This window comes from Schistocerca cancellata, chromosome 1, assembly GCF_023864275.1.
Source record: "Schistocerca cancellata isolate TAMUIC-IGC-003103 chromosome 1, iqSchCanc2.1, whole genome shotgun sequence".
Lineage (NCBI taxonomy): Eukaryota > Metazoa > Arthropoda > Insecta > Orthoptera > Acrididae > Schistocerca > Schistocerca cancellata.
Window position 1 is genome coordinate 320,257,435 of NC_064626.1, and position 17,550 is coordinate 320,274,984.

Sequence of the window (17,550 nt, forward strand, 5' to 3'; positions counted from 1 at the left end):
CCATAGAGCTCAGAGCCATTTGAACAGCTGCGGCATTTGCCTTACAACCACGGAGAATGTTGGCCGAAACTAGAGGGCTGGCCGATTTGTATCATCTTTGACTTACTCCCGGGGCACAATGTCCCATTCACGAACAGGCTAGTATCCGCCTGTGTATCTGTTTGTGAGTGACGAAGAATGAAATCGATGATCTGCTCGTCATTCACTTAAGCATACGTGTCTGTGACTGCTGAGAGTATGTGCGTTTCTATGTCACGTGACTTAGAAATTACTACTGTTAAAATCATTCATGTGCGAGTAATAACGGCAGCCATGTAATCAGGTGAAACTGTAATGATCAGCTGCTCGCATAGCACTAAATGTTGCAGTTCACATCAGTAGTAAGACACATGTTCTGTCCCTTTACTACCGCTATCTTACAACGAAACTACGTTCTCTGTATCCCGAGGTACGTAAATGATTTCACAGTTCGCATACCCTTACGGAAGTGGAAAGTGTTACAGAAGTGACATCTTAGCCGAACGCTAGCAAACTGATAGTCTTCCTTAAGCGAACTCATTTTCAGTACAGAAAAAAAAAAATCCTACAGATGAAGAATGGTGTAAGTTCATGACGTTTATTAGGTGTGTCTACCGTTACTGGAAATTTTCATCGCAGATCGCAACACATCATGCCCAGAGGACGTGCACCGTGTCTGAGACCTGCAGGTTATCGTTATCTTTCGGACTTTGTGAGAGGTCCAGTCAGTGGCATGAGGGACGTGGGAGCACCATACTGACAGATCCCACACATACTTGCTGTAGTACAATGACTACATAAGGAGTGGTGGCGAGACAGGACAACAGCATGCTAAGAACAGTACACACGCCACGGTGCGACCTTCGGGTCAATCAACTGGCTCTGACCAATACGCAGATTACAACAGTTGAAATACGAGAAGAGGCTGCACAAAGCGTTGAAGGAAGCCATTCCGCATGTGGCTGTCAATAATTGTGGACGTTGTTTTTATTTTATTCTTTTTATTTTTACGCAAGCTGATTTCCGCTTTTGTGCTTCGCACATGATTCGTGTTCACATGGTATGTCGAAGAGCGGTTATATTTTTACCATCATAGGCATTTGGGTTCTGAGTGCTGGAAACTGTTTAACGTTGTAGATTGAACATACGACCCGCCAAGGTAACCGAGCGCGCTTACGCGTTGCTTCCTGGACTCGGGTAGGCGCGCCGGACCCGGATCGAATCCGCCCGACAGATTACCGACGAAGGCCGGTGCGCCGGCCAGCCTGGATGTGGTTTTTAGGCGGTTTTCCGCATCCCGCTAGGTGAATACCGGGCTGGTCCCCACTTTCCGCCTCAGTTACCCGCGTTGCAGACATTTGCGACACGTCCGCACTATTTCACGATTTACAATAGACACAGACAGTTGGGGTACACTGCTTCCGTCCTGGGGGTACGGGGCGGCGGCAGGAAGGGAATCCGGCCATCCCCAACGCTAACATTGCGAAATCCGTTGTAACCACGCCGACCCTGCGGGGCTATGGCGAAAGCGAAAGAAAGAAAGAATTGGTCTCTAACATCCCCTAATGATTGACAACGACGGTGTTGGAATTGCAACTAATTAAATTTAGACTGTGGAGTTAGTCCTCATCAAACTTCTACAGAAAGGATGTTATTACGAACGATCTGGAACAGCTAATTGTAAGCTGGGCTGAGATCTCGAGCTACCATGCATCAATTCCTACTCAAACCATACCACAGACAATAGTCTTGCAAAGTGTAGAGCCAGAGTAAAATGAGACGTTGAGTGTTGTTCTCTGGTGTCCAGTGATAAGCCTCGTTTTTGTTCGTGGCTGTCAGATCGACGTCATGTCAGTAGAGGACCTGGTGGAAGGTCCCAGGAACCACCGATTCTTAAGAGCCATACCTCTCAAGCTCCTGGAAACGGGTCGTGGGAGCTATTGAATATGACAACAGGACTTATAAGGTACTTGTCGAAAGGAGGCTGAATGCTCGCTAGTCCGTGGCAACTATGGTGAAATCTGCAGTCACACCTTTCATGATCACTGTACGAATTTTTCAACAGGATAATGCAAGATCCCACACTGCACTTTACTCCACACCCGCCTTGAGGTGTGTATGGAGTCTTGACTGGCCTGTGTGGTTCCCTGATTTGTGACCAACAGAGCATGTCTGCGATACCAACCTATATCCAGTAATTGTCATGAACTGCCACACCATTTGTTTCAAGCATGGCAAGAAATTCGACAAGATGGAAGTCAGATGCTTTTGGCTCCGTGTCACAATGAATACAAAAGCACTTTCACGTCTGTGTTGTTCACTTCTTACATTAATGTTGATTATGGACATAAGATCCGAATATAATGAAAATTTAACCATTTTGCAGTCGTTGTGTGATGAACATTTCCAAAAATTTTATAAATATCGGGAGAAATATTGTGAATGTCACTGACTTTCCTTTTACCTATAATGTCAACACTTCCCTGTTAGGCCATATCTTATCTCTCAATATCAGACTAGATAATTTTTCTGCTCCTGGTCCAAAACCTAGGTCATTATGACGAACAACTGTTTCTGAAAATTGAGAGGCAGAGGAGGTGGCAGGAAGGGAAAAGGGGAAATTTTCGGCTAAATATCACGTCTCTCCTCCAGTCCTCGCTTCTCAGTGCTGCTATAATGACAAAGAGACGGGCTGGAACTAGAGCACTCCCGTTGCTCACGGTGGTGTGCTCTTGCAGATGGTCCTCCTTTCGCTACAGCCATTTCTATTGACCACTAATCCCACTTTGGGACTGACTAGCTAACAGCCACTGGATAGGTCAACTTCTCACGAAATCGCCGACCTCATTTATCCGGATTACAATATGCAACAAACATAAAGCAAGTGCCTAAGAAAAAAAGGCTTCGCTTATGGGGATAATACCACACATCCCAATTCATTGGTAATTTACTTAAATATGATCACTCCATCAGCTAGCGAATTGTAATACTCTAACCGTTCTCCGTTAATCCCTCTTTTCACTCCTATCGACGGTCCATGATCTATTTCGCCATGGTCATACTTTATTCACGTTGCAGTCCGGAGCTCGTGGTCTTGCGGTAGCGTTCTCGCTTCCCGCGCACGGGGTCCCGGGTTCGATTCCCGGCGGGGTCAGGGATTTTCTCTGCCTCGTGATGACTGTGTGTTGTGTGTTCTTCATCATCATTTCATCCCCATCGACGCGCAAGTCGCCGAAGTGGCGTCAAATCGAAAGACTTGCACCAGGCTAACAGTCTACCCGACGGGAGGCCCTAGTCACACGACATTTACATTCACGTGGCAGAAACTTTTCCTTCGCCAAACAGTACCACCTGTCTCAACCTCATTTTGGCTTCAAATTCAACTTTCTTATTTTCCACGGATATCACATGCATCACTCTCGCACAACATTGTCTTCCTTTGAGACACTGTGTCCCCCTGCTTCTACACCAAGCTCCTCAGAAACGTGAACTAGCGTTTACCAATCGCCACATACAGTGTAATGTTGTATCACTGGGACACGAAGAGGACTGGCCATATCTTGGCATCCTGTTCCAAAGGAAGCCACACCAATTCTTTATTCGGACGATGTTATGACATTTCTCAAGGCCATAAAATCGTTACGTTGCTGTCGTATGTATATTCTTGAGCCGAAACTAGGAAATAGAACTTCAAATATCCAGCGGGACAGAAATTGTAAATAAAATAACTTTATGTCAATAAATGTCAGTTAAGTTCCTGTTACAATGCAGTTGTACCTAATTTAAAAATAATCAACTAAAATATGGACATAACCCATTTTGATTATTTGAAGGGCTTATTTCAATAGTGGTACAAGTCCATTTTTGTTCATATTGAGATACAGAGTCCTAAAGTTAAAAAGTTAAATGAGCGCTGAAAAATCTGCAGTTGAGATACCAGAAATATTCAAGCATATGGCTTCTTGCTAGAGATGAAACTTTCTTTCTGTTTGTTTGGCTCATTAATTTCAAAAGAATTATAGACAGAAAAGTGGAGGTAATGGACTTGTACCACTAATGAAATAAGCCCTTCATTTGTTCCCTACAGTTACTGTAATTTCTCGAGCTAAGACAATCACACACACTATTATATTCACAGTTTATACTATTTACTAACCTATAATGAAAAAACGCCATACCAACATCAGTTACATAAGAAGTAAGCTAGGACAATTTATGAAGCACACGATATCTATTGCGAACAGTTCTTTTTTTTTCGATTAATACTGACTCCGAATTTAGTCTGACAAACACTGATATCAAAATGCACTTGTAATGTTGAAAGGTATAGTAAAAGATTTAGAGATTAAGCTGCTTTTTCGGGACGTTCTTCCTGTTTAGAAACTAATTCCATTGAGCAAGCTAGAGTATTAATGGCAGCTAAATCGCTGAAATTCGATTTTCCTGTGTAAGGCATCAGTATACAACACATTCATCAAGTGTGTACACTCACTAAGTTTAGAGAACCACAGCGATACCTCAGAAGCACTGAATCACTGTACGGCAATCATTCAAGTGATGGTAGCGTTCCGATATTACTGCTATGTTGTGTGTTTTCTTGTGTTTCTGCGGTGATATTTCCCCAGCATACTGCATTTAGAAACTTCGGGATATATCGGGAAGTGATTTATGCAAATCCAAATGTGATGGTTTTTGAGATTTCTGCAAATGGTTCTAGACTTAAAACTTGGTTTCATCATTAAGAAGCGAAAGAACGATTTATTTTCCGACCCTAGTTAGTTCTGAGTAACACTCTCTAACGACATAGCTACAGAAAACACATCTGTTTCTGTTCATATAAAGACAAATAATAGTCAAAAATACATCTGTTCTACCTTCTATATATTTCGACAAAGCAAATTGTTACATACGAGTATATCGAGAAGTACTGTGGTTGCGGAACCATTATTAGAACGATGGGTACAGAAAAACTTTCATGGCACCATTAAAAACGAAGAATTATCCTGAAAGAGACTTACAAGTGTTATTAGACGCCCCTTTCTGAGTTGTTTCTTTTGTAAACATTAATTCCAATGCAGCGACGGAGTCAACTATGGTGCAGTATATTATATCGTAAAATGTGAATATGAAAACTAAATGTATCAAGCAATGCCTTAAAAATTTACATATCCCTACAAGAAAATAGTTAGCAACGCAAAAATAACAAAGTAACAGTTTCGTAGTTGAAATCTGAACTGCTGTGAGGAACGCTTGCTTCTTACCTGTCTACACACAGCTTGTCATGTGGAAGAGTCGGCGCTGACTGTTCAAGACGGGAGCTACACCTGTACTTATCTCCAACGCCGCAGTCATTATCTCAGATAAACAGACATATCTGATACAAGCTGTTTCGTCCGGTACGTCTTTTGCACTTTTAATTAAATATTCCACCTAGACTGCACTTCGTATTAAATGCAACACATACAAACGTATCCAGCGATCACAAACCCTACAGCTTGTGTGCTGCTTGAACAAACTACTTCCATTCCTTTCAGTTTTGTGCTCGGTTCCTCCAGGTGTCTTCAGAGCTGCGAGGTCCTACTGCAGATCGTCCATCCAGCGTTGGCCGGCCGGTGTGGCCGAGCGGTTCTAGGCGCTTCAATCTGGAACCGCGCGACCACTACGGTCGCAGGTTCGAATCCTGCCTCGGGCATGGATGTGTGTGATGTCCTTAGGTTAGTTAGGTTTAAGTAGTTCTAAGTTCTAGGGGACTGATGACCTCAGATGCTAAGTCCCATAGTGCTCAGAGCCTCCAGCGCTGCCTTGGTCGTTGTATGCGGCGTCTGGTGATTGGCTTCCCGTCAAGTGCCTTCCTCATCTGTCTTTGTTCTAGCACACGGACTACAGGCCCGCCCACTATATTCTTTACTCTCCAGATTTTGTAGAAGCATTAAGAGGTAGATTTCCTCGTTCTTCCTCCTCTTCCATTTTTTTAAAAATCTAAGATCAGTCCCCATATTTTCCTTATTGCTCTTCTTTCAAATGTTAATAGTTTTTCCTTTTCTTGTTTGGACATGCCCCACGTATCTGAACCGTACATGATTGCTGGGTGTATCACTGTGTGATAGATTCTCATCTTAGTGTTTTTTGATCTTGATTTTGAGCTGAAGTTCTCCATTAGGGAATACATGCATTTCATTCCCACTGCTATCCTTTCTTGATGTCCATTTCTAAGCTGTTCCCTCTGGTAATCCAAGATCCCACGTATCTGAACTGGTGAACTCTCTTAAGCTCGCGCCATCTACACCAAGAAATTCTTCCTGCTCTTGTCTTCTTCATAACTGCATAAACTCCGATTTTACTCATTCGGTCGCAGGTTCGGATCCTGCCTCGGGCATGGGTGTTTGTGATGTCCTTAGGCTAGTTAGGTTTAAGTAGTTCTAAGTTCTAGGGGACTGATGACTACAGCAGTTAAGTCCCATAGTGCTCAGAGCCATTTGAACCATTTTTTTTTACTCATTCACTTTTAGCCCAACCTTCCGCGCATAGTTGTCCATTCTCTGGTACATTTTGTTCAGTTCATGGTTTGATTCACTTAGCAGTACTAGGTCATCTTGAAACGCAGCAGATAAGTTACATGCCTTTCTCATCAAAATTAGAGTCTGATTTTGTAACTCAGAGACTGACAACAGGATAAATCGGTACGAGAACATTTATTGACGAGATTCGCGGTAACTGGGAGTACCATGTTCTATTCAATTGTCATTTCTTTCCTTTATTAACGTGGTGCGCTCATTGGGTTGTGGAAGTTTCTGGTGCGCATGCTAATAAACAGCATGTTGGATTTGACATGGCGATCAGGGAACACAGCGGCCTAATAGGACCGGCTGGGGGCAAGGACTGGGCACTTGGGTGGCGAATTCTTAGAACAGAAGAGGGAACGCCCATTCTGTGGTGCGGTCAGCTGCTGTCCACCTGTAACACTGCACAGGCTAATGTTCGGTCAGTTAGCAGTGCGGTGCCAAGTACGGAGGCGGGGGAGTATTTCTGTGTTTTGCTGACCTTTAGAGACAGCCATCTACCGGTTGTAGAAAGCGTGGTCTGAAAGAGACAAAGTCTAGTCTCGTACGGATCCTGCTTTATTTCTCAAGCCCTGAGGTGCAAGGCTAACGGCAAATGTGGGAGAACTCTGAGATCATTGTTTTTTGGTAGAAGGGAAGATGTTATTATTGTGATTGGCGTCTGAAGGTGACCTGCTACTTTGGTGAGATTTTATAGTTAGAGGGAATCCTCATGATTGGGCAGCAGTATTTCTTAATTTTGCAATTGGCAGCTAGCACTGTTTTGGCGAGAATAAATTAGGAGGGCATAAGTGAGCGCCATGAGAGAAGGCATTTGGCGTTTGGTCACGGAGATGTCCGCATTCTTTTGCGCTTTGGTCGCGGCGGTGCCCCGATCGAATCCATGGATGGTGGCTATAGAGGACGGATCGTCTTAGCGTAGCACCGCAGTTGGGGCTGCAACATCGCGCTGCGACAGGGCGCTGAGATCTTCTTCATTGCTGCGGCGTCGAGGACGGTGTAACAACGCCATACTAACGGTGAGCATAATTCTCAGCACCGGCAGAGTAGCGACTTTTGGGGGTAGTCATCTACTTCCAGTCACTGTTTCTGTCGGGAATTTGCTGGGTTGTTTAGAGTGGATTTATTGTTGTGTTTTATTTGAGCGTAAATTCTCAAGTGGGCAAGTATTAAATTCATAGATAATTAAGTAACACTGCTGTCCACTTAAAAGTACATCTGAGTTTGGAAACAGGATTGTCACGTTTCTCATAGTTGAATTTATATGTCGTTAACTGATGGGTTTGTGAATAAATCTGAGTATTTAACTAATCAGTGTTTCTGTTTGGTATCTTCATTATATCAAGCTAGATGCAATTAATCAGTGATCAGGAAGACACTTTCGATCATACTATATTACATGCAAGTACATTATTCCAGTCAGATAGCGTCAATCACATTCAGATTTATGCTAATTTCCCACTTTAAGTTCTACGCCGAGGGCCGTAATTTCGCTTTATCCACTTAACTTTGCTCACAATTGAAGTTTAAAGGGTAGGTCTTAAGGGAGTGGCCAGCCTGCAGTTAGTTTCGAGGGGTTGGGAATATAAGCACTATCGTGGATTTGCAGTATGCCTTTGCGAGACAGTTCAGATTACCATCCACCTGTACTCCAGGCCTCTCCTGTTGTCTGCTTTACCTAATTACCTTCTCTAAGTTAACACTGAACAGAACACATGAGAGAGAATACCCATGTCTGAGATCTGTCTCATTTTCGATATGGCCTCTGGGAAACGAACTGCTGCTATTGCCCATCTATGCAACAAGCACAATAAAATGTGGTGGCCTTCCTAATAACTTGTTTCTCATTTCGTTTTCTATATGAGATACGGCTGTTCGTGGTGTCAACGTCTATATTTAATGATTCCCCCGGCCTGTGTACCATACGTCGATGATTTATCTGGCAAGTATTGCGGGTGAAATTGTTCAAGGCCAAAAGCATCTGGCGCGCTGCTGTTCCGTAAAAGTGATTAGTCATTGGCATGCAGCATCACGATGACATACATTTCGTGTAGAGCTTCGCAGATACGCCTTAGATTTCTTAAATTAATACTGATTCATCGTTGACCTGAAAGTACTTTATTTACAAAAAAGGCATGAGACGAAACGAAGGCTTAATTCTACTACAAGAGCATAATCAGAACCAGCACAGACCTGTGTTATTCTCACAGCCCTCAGGGCTTTATTATGGACTATTATCTTTGACACTGGAGGTTCCCCTGTAGTGATGACTTTCGAAGTTTCTTATAGAGTTGGATGTTGCCCTGCTTGTGATTCTGAGTTAAGTAACATATTAAGCTATCTGTGTAACCAGTCATTTATCAATGGAATATTTCCTGAGTGGTTGAAATATGCTGAAGTTAAGCCGCTGTTTAAGAAGGGAGATAAAGAAATAGCATCAAATTACCATGCAATTCACTTTTGCCAGCATTCTCAAAAATTTTGGAAAAAGTAATGTACAATCGGCTTTATAACCATCTTATCTCAAATAACATACTGTCAAAGTCACAGTTCGGATTTCTAAAGGGTTCTGATATTGAAAAGGCTATCTACACTTACAATGAAAATGTGCTTAATTCATTAGACAAAAAATTGCAGGCAACTGGTATATTTTGTGATCTGTCAAAGGCATTTGACTGTGTAAATCACAATATCCTTTTAAATAAATTAGAATATTATAGAGTAACAGGAAATTCTGCAAAATGGTTCAAATCTTATATATCTGGCAGGAAACAAAGGGTGTTATTAGGAAAGACACATGTATCAAGCTATCGGGCATCATCCAACTGGGAACAAATTACCTGTGGGGTCCCACAAGGTTCCATTTTAAGGCCCTTACTTTTTCTTGTGTATATCAATGACCTTTCATCAGTAACATTACCAGAAGCCAAGTTCGTTTTGTTTGCCGATGATACAAACATTGCAACAAATAGCAAATCAAGTGTAGTCTTAGAAAGGTCAGCTAACAAAATATTTGTGGACATTAATGACTGGTTCCTAGCCAATTCTTTGTCACTAAACTTTGAAAAAACGCACCACATGCAGTTCAGAACTTGTAAGGGGTGTCCCACGAGTATATACCTAACACACGATGACAAGCAGATAGAAGAAGTGGACAGTGTTAAATTCTTGCGATTACAGCTTGATAATAAATTCAACTGGGAGGAGCACACCACAGAACTGCTGAAGCGTCTTAACAAATCTCTATTTGCAATGCGAATTGTGTCAGACATAGGGGATATAAAAATGAAAAAGCTGGCATACTATGCTTACTTTCATTCCATAATGTCATATGGGATTGTTTTTTGGGGCAATTAATCAAGCCAAGCTCAAGTTTTCTGTGCACAAAAACGTGCAGTAAGAATTATATGTGGTGTGAACTCAAGAACATCCTGCAGAAGCCTGTTTAGGGAACAAGAAATACTAACTATATATTTATTCCTTAATGAAATTTGTCATTAAAAATATACCACTTTTACAAACCAACAGCTCAATTCATGGAATCAGTACTAGAAATAAGAATAATCTACACAAGGATTTAAAGTCACTTAGTCTTGTACAAAAAGGTGTGCATTATTCAGGAACACACATTTTCAATAACTTGCCTGCAGCCATAAAAAGCTTTACAACCAATGAAGTTGAGTGTAAGAGAAGCCTAAAGGATTTATTGGTGGCCAACTCTTTCTAATCCATTGATGAAATCCTCAGTAGAACCAAACGATTTGTGCGTATATAGGTATATAAGTACAATATAACTTCTGCACAATTTCAGTGCAGTAATGTGTTCATTGTAAATAAGTGTGTGTGTGTGTATGTGTGTGTGTGTGTGTGTGTGTGTGTAAGTACAATCTAACTTCTGCGCCAGTTCAGTGCAGTAATGTGTTCATTGTACAAAGGTATTTAGTAGTTGTATTACACGTTTATTACCTTATAAATAAATAAAAAACTTTTTTATTTTAAATTCAGTGCATTAGTATTTGTAAAATGATTCTTTCATACAGCGTTCATTAAAAAAATGACGACCATGCCACTTGGGCCCTGTGGAATGGTACATTAGCTTATTTGTTTGAGTTGTAAATATTTGTCATGTATTGTTGTTTTTCTGACGTGTTCTACATCCCGGAGGACCTCCTCACTACGGATCAATTGGAATGAAAGTAAATCTAATCTAATCTAATCTTGCTTGGTATATGGCTCCTGTAAAGACATTACGTCGAATGTCATCTCCTCATCCAACTACCTGACTTCATACGTAAACAGTATGCTGCGCATACAGCTGAGTAGTGGTATGTGTATCCTTTTCAGCTGATTTAATACACGAGACATTTTCACGTTAAACAGCATGATTCTTGTGTGCTAAAAGCCGTTCTGCCCATGCTCAGTCTCAAATTTCCTGTAAATAATTTCAGTGCAAAATGTTCATGTACCGAACAAATAGATCCACCATCTCAGTTTTACTGGCAGGGAGTTTCATAGACTTCAGCTAAATTTTGTACACCATCTCCGGCGCGGGATAGGTGATTTCATCTGCCCTGGAATATACATTTCGTATCGTGTGTCCAAATGCCCTTTTAATACTGCGACCGAGTCTGGAAAGCTGTGGGATCCTCCCGAAACCCTCAGATTCGCTTAAGTTCGACTCCACCTGCTAGTTTTCCTGGATAGACATCTGGCAGACATATATGTGAAATATAATTTAGTGTATTACGACTTTGTGGATCTTCTCTGTGTTTAGATGTAGGCCACATGAGAAAGGCTTCTCATCCCCCACCAGCCTTTTTTGATTCATCTGAATGTCACAGGAGCTTGTAACCTGGTTTTTCTAAACGTTTCCCAACAATGGCTTCTTCATTACTAGACTGTAATGTCTGGATCGCATCACTTTCTTTTGAACTGCATAAGTCTGAGATCCACGAACACTGATCAGCCAAAACATTTTCACCACTGTTCACCGCGAGACTGAACGCCGCCTGGTAGCTTTGGGGGCACGTGACGCTGTTAGCCAAACAGCGACGAGTGGGGAATAATTCTATGATAAAGACCGCAATTGGAGAAATTGTAATGTTATGTGTGCCTCACTGCTTCTTCTTTTCTTTAACTAATTTGTGCCTGATTTTATTCTGAGAAGCTCAGTAATGTGTCTAAATACCGAAAATGTAAACGTAATTCAAAAAGTACTTGAAGTGAAGTGAAGCACAGCTGGCCAGCAAGAAACTCTTTAGCGCGCAATCCCCGCAACGATAGTCTTAGAGAATTTTGAGTATGGACTCTTAAAAAAAAAAGACAAATGATTTTATTAAAAAAAGACTGTTAATCTGTATCTTGTGGAAATAGGACGTGTTGCTAGACCGTCGCTCAGAACGTATTGTTACATTTAATGAAAATTGATATTATAGTGATAAAACCGAGTGAAGTATGTGTAAAAGTTGCCAAACATTGATGTATACATATGGAAGTGAAGAATAGAAATATCTTGTTTTTAGAAAAAGAGGTGAACTTCATTGTCGTCACCGTCTATAAATTGACAGAATTGTAAGTGTACAAAGTTCACTAAAATACAGTAAAAGAAATGCATTCTGTATAGTTTTCATTCAATAAGTAACAACCTCTCATAATTTCTTAATTATAGTAATTGGCTTATGTTCTTGTACAATAGTATGGTGCTGAACTCCACTGACCAATTTTGTATGTAGCAGAACGTGTAGTTTGAAGGATGTTTGTGTGTCAAGCAATCTCCTTTTCTCACGAAAAGCAGATTGCTGTTTGATCTTACTTACTTACAACAGTGGTCCCTTAGGTATGAAAAGCTACGAAAACTTGGGCTCAAAGCTATCCGCAATACGGCCAAGTAACTAACAGAGTCGTATTTTAAACCTTAGCCGGCCGCGGTGGTCTAGCGGTTCTGGCGCTGCAGTCCGGAACCGCAGGACTGCTACGGTCGCAGGTTCGAATCCTGCCTCGGGCATGGGTGTGTGTGATGTCCTTAGGTTAGTTAGGTTTAAGTAGTTCTAAGTTCTAGGGGACTTATGACCTAAGATGTTGAGTCCCATAGTGCTCAGAGCCATTTGAACCATTTTTTTTAAACCTTAAAGAACAATGAATTCCTCCAAATTGCAATACGTCAACAACTGGCGCAGATTCTGATCATTCAAGAAGGCAGCAACCAAAATTCAGGCACCAGTTACGACTTAAAGTAAAAATGTCAATCAAAAATCATCTCTCTCTCTCCAAACACATACATAAATATTCATAATATTATTAAAAAAAGTAATTTTACAAAATCTACTCACATAAGAGACTTTGACAAAGGGCGGATTGTTATGGCCCGGTGTCCGCGAACGAGAATCTCGGAAACGGCGGAGCTGGTCGTCTGTTCGTGTACTACTGTCGCGGGCGTCAGCAGAAAGTGACTGAAGAATGGTGAAACCACGAGTAGGCGACAAGGTGCTGGACGTCCACGCCTCATCAAGAACTTGGAGGTCGGAGGCTTACCAGCTCTGTTAAGCAGAATAGGCATCGATCCATGGCAGGTCTGGCAACAGGGTATAATGCCGTTGTTGACACAAGTGTCCCGGAGCACACCGTTTAGCGCACACCGTCGAACATAGGGCCCGGCAGCAGGCGACTCCTTTGCGTTGCCATGTTCACTCCACGACATCCTCAATTATGATATTAGTGGGCGCGATAAATTGGAGGCCGGCCGAAGTGGCCGCGTGGTTCTGGCGCTACAGTCTGGAACCGCGAGACCTCTACGGTCGCAGGTTCGAATCCTGCCTCGGGCATGGACGTTTGTGATGTCCTTAGGTTAGTTAGGTTTAACTAGTTCTAAGTTCTAGGGGACTAATGACCTCAGCAGTTGAGTCCCATAGTGCTCAGAGCCATTTTTTGATAAATTGGAGACTGGATCGTGGATCGATGGAAACGTGTCACCTGATAAATCACCTTTCTTATTACACCAAGTTGATGACCGCGTGCTGATACGCTGTCATCCTCGCAAACGTGCAATGCACCTGAGTTGCTATGGACAGTATTGTGCCTGGGTTTCCATGAGACCTGTGGTCGTAATCGATGGCACCATGACGGCTACGGACCACCTGGTTCCCTTTATACTTGACGTCCTCCCCGTTAACACGTTCCAGCACGATAAATGGCCCTATCACAAGGCCAGAACCGTGACATTGTACCGAATTAGTAGTTTTGTGAGCCATACCAAATCAAGTGTTCGTTTTGCAGGGGATTGGTGTTTAGGCAAGAGTTTGCCACAGATATGCTGCGGGATTTATTAGCAGCCATAGTCAGTGCGTAGAATTTATCTTTGCATTAGAAGTTTGAATGTCTCAAACTTCATTCCATGAGCAGAATAATTTTTCACCAGACGTTTGCTGAGTGTAAACACTAGAGGAAGATCCTGCTGGAATAGTTAGTTCGTAGCTGTCATCCCAAAGTTGGGTACAAATAGATTTCACTTCACTGCGTTACTTTGCGGCATGACGTAAATTGGTGGTGTTCATACACTTGGTTACAGGTAAATAATGCCTTAATAGACTTCGTCATTTATAAATAATCTTTGATGACCAGTGTTCTGTAACATACATATAGCCTGTTGTTACTTAAGCTACGTTTTCCTATTTCATGCGGTACGTCCGCGACTTGGTGGTTTCCTCATCCCATAGTTTCCCTATGAATCTCAACTTGGTGTTCTTTTGTTTGCAATTTGCCGTTACGAATATCGTCAATGTTTATTCAGGGACATATGGTAAAAGATCTTTCTCTGTGATCTTGATTGGTACCTTACTAATATCAAGTTTGGCACGACTCTTTTTGGGTCGTTCATATTCCACGATTTTCTTTTAAACTGGGATTACTGATTATGCTGCCAATTTGAACCAGATAACTGATTCCCAAAATCTATTATTTATTTAACAAGTTGCACGTACAACGTGAACAACGCTGAAACCTGCAAAACACGAAACGAGAGGGCAAAAAGTGAATAACTCATTATTACTGCTTGGCCAAAGATACATGGACGTCAAAAAATAATGAAAGTTATGTAACCGTGACAGCGCATTTCGTAACAGGTTCTCATACAGGCTTTGAAACAAAGTTTGATCACAAATATCGCGCTGTGCGATCTAAGAAGTCTCGTGTCTTACAGAAAAGTTTTGTCATAAATAAGCAGATTTCCGCTTTTATCTTTCTGTCTTCCTTTTTTTTCTTTTCTTTTTTTTTACAACTGCACGAAACTTCACACAAATTTCAATGTGAAATTTCCATACGTCACTTTCATGTAGTGTACAAGGTGTAAAATTTAAGTTGAGAATCCAGAATAACTCGAAAAATAAGCTTCACCCAAAAAAATTTGTAGAATCCAAAGTTGATTATTTTCGAGGGGGACATCTGCTGGTGGTAAAATTAGCCTGCCACTCCAGCCCCCCGGATGTGGGGCGGGAGGCAACTTCAAAATTTCAAATGGAAACCCTCATTTTTATTGCAGAACCAGATTGTACATAAAAACTACGTACATGTCTTAAGCATTTGTTTTGATTCTTGGTAGTTGGCACTGTAATTCAAGAAAATCCATGTTCTCATTTTTTCGTGGAAAATAGTTACGGATAAATAAAAATACTTACATACTACGCAAATTTTGATTCAATAAAACTAACACTGTCTCTCTCTCTCTCCATAGTGTGGGGTTAGAGAAAGAGGAATTAGAGGTTTACAAATGTTGACCCAAATATTAATTTCTTCCGCAGATATTTGGATCAACATTTGTAAAACTCCCAACAAAATTTCTGATCAACATTGTTTGGTTGGAGATGACAAGTTACCTGTAATAAATAATACACAAGTGGTCCTGAAAAATCATACACACCGAGTGTAAAGGTATTAACAAAAAGAAACGAATTATTGTTTGAACTAAATATCCACATAATTTTGCAATCATTTAGTAAAAATGTTCACATTACAGATTAAATAAAACGGGAACCCACTGATTATGACACAGTGGTGCTGAAACATGTTTGGGTACTGAGAAAAAACGGTGTTTTGCATGACTGGCGGACCTCACATCCTACCATTTTAACTGCAAACACGGTAAACACAAGGAGCTGCAAATCCAAATAATGAAGATTCTGCGTTGTTACTGTGGAACTATTTGCGAAGGGGAAAAGCTCTGCACTCTGGCCATGTTAACTCTCATCGAAAGAACGAATTCGTACCACCTGCGAATTAGAACCTGCCCGGATGGAGTTGTTGCAGAGTCACGGCTGCCGCAACGAATTGGTGGGACGTTGCTAAGGAGCGCAGTTTCTGCTGGCGCGGTAATAACACCCCACCATAGGGAGTAGTCTGTTCGTAATATGTTGCGAGACGGAACTTTGAGGCTGCCTATCATAGTGAAAAGGCAGGGCTGATACTGATTTGTTTAAAATTACTAAAATTTTAAGAGCAAGTAAACGAGGTGAATGCAGAAAACTAGCTGTTCTGTTGGTGAATCTTATTATGCAAAAATTTAAAGGGGCGCAGCGTGCACCGTATTATTTGCATAATCTGTACGACTGTTAACAGTAGTACTTGAATAGATACTTGAAATATCGCCTATCACTTAATTACTAGCTGAGTTTATAATTAACACGTTTGTTGGTGTTATTATGGTTGTTACACGTGTTTTTTCTTACTTTGGACTTACAGGTTTCGCCGATCGGAGTGGCCGAGTGGTTCTAGGCGCTACAGTCTGGAACCGTGCGACCGCTACGGTCGCAGGTTCGAATCCTGCCTCGGGCATGGATGTGTGGGATGTCCTTAGGTTAGTTAGGTGTAAGTAGTTCTAAGTTCTAGGGGACTGATGACCTCAGAAGTTAAGTCCCATAGTGCTCCGAGCCATTTGAACCATTTTTCAACTTACAGGTTTCGTGAAGATGTTTGACCTATGTAATATCCTCATCTTTGTCGATTTAATATAGTAACTTCCTCCACAACGAGTAGCGTCCCTTCCTGTGATGTCCAATATTCGAAACAGAGTGCAAGGTGCTCTTGTCAATCCGGAATACGACTGGTGGACCTTAGTGTGCTTCCTCGGCTTTTCATCTTCCTCTTTTAGGATCTTAATTTGACGTACAAGCTTTGCTTGGCAAAAAATTACGGTGATTACCACTGGCTGTTTTCTTTTTATTTTCTTCGACAACCATCCAGAGATGAACACCAGACTAAAAGCACACGCTGCAGTTGGTGATGGAGACACTCCCGTTGCATTCTCGTCATGTTGAGAATACAACTGGAACGTTACGTCACGGCTTGCAGGACATACTTCTAGAGTTTTAGTTTGATGACGACGACTGTCTAGTCGAAACCAGTTATGTGATGCGAAATCCTTTTGATTCTTGTCGAAGAAAAACAAGTTTGCTCGGCCTGTTGCCCATCTTGGTACCGGGAGTACTCTCACTAATCGCCAGACCGTTGTCCACTTACCGTAAAAACTCGCCACAGTGCTGCGGGAAGCCCTGTCGCCGTCCTCTCGACTAGGCAACTCCGAGAGACGCAGCTGGCAGCCGGCGACTGACTTGTGGCTGGCGCCCTGGCGGCGACTGAGCACCTGAGCACACTGGCAGATCCGAAACAGCTGCGCGCTTTGGCTGACGACAGTAGCACCTGCGACGTAGCGTGACGCGACGAAAGTGACGCGCTGTCCGCGCTGGAAGGTGAGACTGGAGACACACAAAACTGACATCACAAAGATTTCTTTCGCCCCGACATAAAATAATCCAGTCATCCAGATCTACGGTCAACAGTGGACACTGTCACGTTGTCTCCCGACGTGCAGCACGCCGTTTGCAATGATTCCCGTTATGACAACCACGAAGCATGCGTCTTTTTGGTATTCGTAGCGACATCTGACTACGTAGGCCCGGATATAGAGGGGGACGGGAAGGGGGGG

The 17,550-nt window shown here is 42.1% G+C and overlaps 1 protein-coding gene across 1 annotated transcript in view; it reads right to left on the reverse strand.

Moving 5' to 3' along the window:
• Positions 1-17,240, reverse strand: part of LOC126173093 (juvenile hormone epoxide hydrolase 1-like) — a 62,837-nt gene extending 45,597 nt beyond the window's left edge. The window contains exon 1 of the mRNA XM_049920930.1: positions 17,085-17,240. The gene's annotated coding sequence lies outside the window, so the exon portion shown is untranslated. The remainder of the gene's footprint in view (positions 1-17,084) is intronic.
• Between the last annotated feature and the right edge of the window lie 310 nt (positions 17,241-17,550).